Raw genomic sequence first — 6,380 nt, forward strand, 5'->3', positions numbered from 1 at the left:
ACCAAAAATAAAAAAATAAAGAACATACTAGAATGTTCGCTCTTTCAAAATTTCATTAGTATGTGAATATTTCATTTTTTGTGATAATAATGTACAATATTCTTTCTACGAGGGTTTGGTTTTGAAGCATCTAAATTTGAAAATATTTTATGGCAGAGAATTTTGTGAAGTGAAGAACTACAAGACTTGACATATTTTGGAGTATGTGTAACCTTATCTAAATTTGGGAGTGGAACAGCACAGGCTTACCTTATTTTTCCTCTTACTATCATTTTGATGATATACTTATTATGATAAAGAATAAAGAAGGGGACGCTTTGCTTTAATTGAATCAGTAAAACCGATAGTATTTAATTCCAGTATCAATACTATCTAACCCAACTCGATTCATCGATATAGGTGATCAAAGTAAAGTCTAGCCAAATTATATTAAACATTGATGTAATTTGTGAGCTATTTACACTGCTTTTTTGAATGGATGATTTATTGATTATGATTGTCAAATGTGATTGAAATTGATAACTATAAACTATTTCAATGCAATTTATATATTCCCATGGTTTCTTGGGCAGAGAAATATTCCCCAATCATAAGTTCCTTCCCAATGGGAATATTCCCGACTTACATTACTACCCTCAAAAATCAGCACTGACTACCCTGGAAATCTCCCCATCTGCCCACTACACCCGGATCCATGCCTACACTCACCTCTCCCCCCATCTTCTATCTTCCTCACTTTGTTCAAGCAAATCAGTCTTAGCGCAAAACGCCTATAATATATTCCAATGCAAACAGAAGAGATGTAGCACCTAGTCCATTCTGTTTCCATTGGACCATATTTTTATATAGAGGTGGGAGAATCCTCTATGCCACGTTGGTGTGAACTGTAAGTAGAAGTATATTACAAAATATTTATTCTACCACTCCTACCCATCACTCGAACTTGAAAATTTTAAATGTTATTTTCAAATTTCACCAACTTATTTTTTATTATTCGATCAATCAATAATTCGTTTGTTTTTTCTCTTTCAGATACCAAAACATATTACACAGTGTAAATGGACAGATAGAAAGTGTGAACATCAAAAGCCATCGTGTGTGTTACCCAGTTTCCATTCTGCATCTAACAATAGTAACCGAACATCCAACATCATAACTTTATTATATCATCTCGTTAATTTTGATATCACATTAACTAAAAAGCTTTCCTCATAATATACAAGAAATTAATACATTGCCGAGATTGTCAAAGATGTGAATTTTCAATGTGCTTTGATGCAAATTATTGCAAAAAACTAATATCATGGTTAGCTATGCATAAATTAATAGGCATGATGGTCATTCTTTACTGAATCGAAATAAGCTGTTATAACTTTGTCAACTATTAATTTGGTTTTCAATAAACTAGTTATGATCAGATGCCTTATTAATGAATGCAAAATTCATGTAAGTTATGTAGTTTTTCTGCAATAAACTAAAATTACTCAATAATTAAGTTGTTTAAGTTAGGCCACATTCACACCAGAGTTGTCAACTGAGTTCTCAACAATGAGACAATTTCTAGATATCCTTGTTTTAAACAAAAAGTTTAGTTTCCTAACCAGTATGAGACACACTGAAAAAGTTGCGAACAAAATCTTCTACCTCTACAAGTCCACGCAGACTATACACTCTCTTTTAGGCTAATTCTTTGAAAACTAGTACTCTACTCTGTTGCTCTACAAAAGAACATCAACTTTATGTAGAAAACTGTTCATGTACCAATTTTTTTTTGTTGACAACTTTGGTGTAAATGCAGCAGCTTCAGCATTTATCCTTATCCATTAAATTATATTGTTGTACTTGAGTATACTCTTCACTTTTAATAAGCCTATGTCGCACCTGGCTATTCCATTATCTGCGAGCAAAATAGTAACAACTATCAACAGTATATAGCTGGCTTTTAGAATTCCACTAGCTTCAAAAGTTGAACATGTCAACAATTCATTCGGGCCACTGAGACAAGTGCGCAGGTAATGAATAATTGATTATCACATTAACTGTTTTGTTAGAAGCTATACAAGCATCGTTTGTCAGGTGTGACACATGGGCTTAACTTTATAAGGCTTGCTAAAATGATTCTAATCTGAAACAAGCCTGCCGTCCGCCTGCCAGGAAGTAGATATTGGCGACCTGCGTTGCTTAAACTTGGAATGTGATAAGGATAATCGAAACTACAATCTACTTTGCGTTTATCGTTGCCATGGTACTGACTTGGCCAGTTTTATCGACGGATTGGAGGTTCGTTACTGTCAAAATAATGATAACAATAAAGTCCAAGTGGTTATCGGTGATATGAATTGTGATATTCTCAACGAACAAACAAATACTCTTAGCAGCAGGTATCTTGACGTTCTTTATGAAGCGGGCTTTATCTGTTGTATAGATAAGCCAACTAGGGAAACTTCTATGTCTTCTTCATGCATAGATCACATATTTGTAAAACATCCAGATTCTAATTCTTTATCACCAGCAGTGTTAAAAATTGATATTATCGACCATTATGCAGTTGGAATTACTATAAAACATGAAAATACTATACAAAATGTTCATGCTCAAAGCCTCTCACGCAATAAAATTAATCACGCAAAATTTTCCAGACTAATAGCTGAGCAGTCGTGGAATGAAATTACATCATGTCAGGATCCCAATTTTTGTGCTGATAAATTCAATGAGATTATAACAGGATTGCAGCTGAGCTGCTCTTCTTGCGGAGTTAGTAGCAACAACAACAATAATAATAATAATAGAAATAGTAATAATAATTATAATAATAGTAATAGGAATAATTACAATAATAATAATAGATTGAAAAAACTGAAACCGTGGATTACAAACGGGCTTATTAAATCAATTTCTAAAAGAAATAAACTCAGTAGATTAATAAAACGTCAGCCTTTCAATCGCAATCTTATTAATCAATACAACGAATATCGCAGGTTGTTGAGTAAGCTGTTGAAACAAACTAAGAAAGAATACTTCAAGCGAAGAATAATAGAATCTACCAACAACCCTAAAATGTTTTGGAGGACTATTAACGAGATAGCTGGGTCGAGTACCAGGAACGCATCATTCCCTCTACATCATTTTATTAGGTCTAACAATAATAATAATAGTAATAATAACAATAATAATACTCAAAATAATAATGATAATCATAACAGTAATACCAGATCAACTCTTGATGTAGCAAATGAGTTTAATATGTTTTTCTCAAATGTTGGAGCGAGACTGGCCGCTGAGATAAGAGAGAATGGTGAGGTGGTGGGGGCTCCGACGCAACCTGTCTGCGACTCGCGATTCATTTTGAGGGGGGTATCTGAGCAGGAGGTGAGGCGGTGTGTGCTCGAGCTTCGAGGGCGCTCTGCTCCTGGCTGTGACAATATTCCTGCCCATTTGATTAAAACCTATATTGATTTTATTATTGTTCCATTGTGCCATATCATCAATCGTAGCTTTGCAACTGGTATTTTCCCCGATGCTTTCAAACTGGCAAAAGTTATCCCTTTGTATAAATCGGGGCAGAAGGGAGACGTGAACAATTATCGGCCAATATCTTCATTAAATGTACTCTAAAATAATAGAAAAATGCTTCAAAAAACAGCTCACTCAATATTTGAAAACTAATAATTTACTTACTGACTGTCAGTTTGGCTTCAGAGATAACTGCAACTCCGCTAATTGTTTCTATCAATTAAGTGATTACTTGAGGGTAGGAATAAATAAAAATAAATATATTCTTTTGTTATTCGTTGATTTGGCGAAAGCCTTTGATTCAATTGATCGTAGAATTTTATTAGAAAAATTAAAATCCATGGGTATCTCGGGAATTTCCTACAGTTGGATCGAGAATTATTTGACGGGTCGCAGGCAGGTGGTGAACATCCCTGATCTTTACCGCTCTTCCAATACAACTAGCTCTATTGATAACGCAATCAGTGACAATAACAGGTCCAGTGACACTGGGGGAGTGAATAGTGATATTCGTGATATTGAGTATGGAGTGGTACAGGGAAGTACCTTGGGCCCGATTTTATTTCTTTTATATATCAACGATATCACCAAATGTAACATTACAGGAAATATGCTCCTATTCGCTGATGATACAGCTGTATATTTTGAAGCTGACAGCTGGGAAGACGTTTACCGGGCGGCCTCCCATGACATCATTAAACTTAAAAAATGGTTCAATACTAATATTTTGAGCATGAACACAAATAAAACAAAAATTCTTCCAATTTTTCTCCACAAAACCATAGCCCCTTCCGGCAAATCTCTGTCTAAAATTACATACGTGCGGCGAAGCGTGGAATGTGAATTGTAATTGTCAAATCATTGAGTCAGTAAACGAATTCAAATACCTTGGTATAATAATAGATAATAGTCTGACATGGTCTCCTCATATATTCTACCTCAAGAAAAAACTCCGTAAACTTATGTATGTATTCTCAAAACTACAGGGAATTCTCAATATTAATGAAATGAGAACAGTTTATCACGCGTATGTGCAATCAATTTTGTCTTACGGAATTATTGCCTGGGGAGGTGCATTTGATACTTTGATTAAAGAACTTGCAATAAGTCAAAAAGCCATAATTAAGGCCGGGTTGGGCCTGGCTAGAACATACTCTTCTAATCGTCTTTTACTCCTTTTCAATGTTCTCACTATAAAAAAACTTTTTATTAAATCCGCACTTTCCTTTGCTTTCAAAAATAAAATTCATTTCAATAATTGCACTTCTCATCCTTACCCTACAAGAAGCTCTCTACTACATCAGTCAGGGCTTGAACGTAATTCTCGGGTTGCATGTGACAGGAATGTAACATATTTAATACATTTATTAATTCGTAATGCGCCTCCTAGCATCAGTCGATGCTGGATCGGTCGATCGGTGTGTGTTGTGTGAGTGTGCTGTGTTTGTGTGTGTGCTTGTGCCCCTCCTGTGTGTAGGGGAGACCAGTACACAGTGGGACGGTTTTTTTTATTTTCAATTGTGAGGCAGCCATTTTGAAATAAATTGAACAATTTCAATTCTATAACATAGGTTATACATCTGGCTACTCTATGGACTATGAAACTTTAGTCCTTTCAAGTAAATACTTGTGTAATTAATTTTCATAGTCAGTCATGCAGAGTGTCCTACTGTGTACCATGGTAGTACACAATGGGACAAGTGGGTGTACACAGTGGGACGGACATAGGCTTCATTCCAATGATAAACGCGTTTTAGTAGCCTATGTATTTTATTTTAATCTTAAGAAATAATAATAAATGAATAATCATGAAAAAAACAATATAAAAAATGAGAAATGGCATTTCTTTTCCAATTAAAATTCAATAAATTGAATTGAAATTCTAAACATAGTTCAGGTGTTTGGGGAAGGAACATCTGAAATCATAGTGCCCCCTCCTGATGTGTGGCTCAGGCAAAACTTTTTTCACTTGAGCTAAGGAAATATTCCCCTCATCCCTTACTGTTGGAAATGTATATTGTTTGTTTCCCTTTTTTAGAAAATTTATTTTGCAATTGTCACCAATAACCTCCTCAACTTGTCCTATATAGAAAAGTCTCATGTGTTTTCTCCCCTTGTACTCGACCAACACCCATTTGTGTGGTAGGCTCAGTGCAATTATATCTTTATCAAAGAATGTGTCTTCCACCACTTCTTCATCCGATGAACTTGTGGAAAAGTCCGATTCCTCATCATTGCTTTCATTGCCGATTGATGATGAAAATAGCGTTCTTTTCCCAGGATTTTTTTTCATTTTTTGGTTCTCCAATAGTGATGTCTTCTCAGGGCCAACTTCTGGTACCAGGTTTTTTTCAGGAGTGCTAGTGATTAAAGTTGAATATTTCTTCTTTTTCTTTTGTCCATCAGCTATTTTCCTTGGGCCAGCTTTTGGAAATTCTCGAATTGCTTCTGGTGATACGACCTGTGTAGAGGTAGGTGCAATCATTGATGTAGAGCAATCAGGTATTGTCTGTGGATCAGCAGGATTATTATCATCATCAACATTTTGGATTGGTCCATCCAGTTCTTCCAATGTTGGTGGAGGCCTGTCAGTAACAGCAGATTGCAGAAAATCATTTTCGGTGAAAATATCCTCATTGAAGGGGAATATTCCAGTGCTTGAAAATCCCGACTTTATGTTGATTGGAGTAAAAGCTTTGTCAAATGGCAAAGATACTAATCCAGCAACATCATAGATGGATATGGTTTTTCCTGGATGGCTGATGAGCCAATTATCACATTCATTGTTGTAAGCCTTTCGGAATGGCCCAAATACTGCCCTGTCCAAGGGCTCCATCTTGTGACTGCAGTGCGGTGGGAGTGTCAAA

This window comes from Nilaparvata lugens, chromosome 4 (assembly GCF_014356525.2).
Source record: "Nilaparvata lugens isolate BPH chromosome 4, ASM1435652v1, whole genome shotgun sequence".
Lineage (NCBI taxonomy): Eukaryota > Metazoa > Arthropoda > Insecta > Hemiptera > Delphacidae > Nilaparvata > Nilaparvata lugens.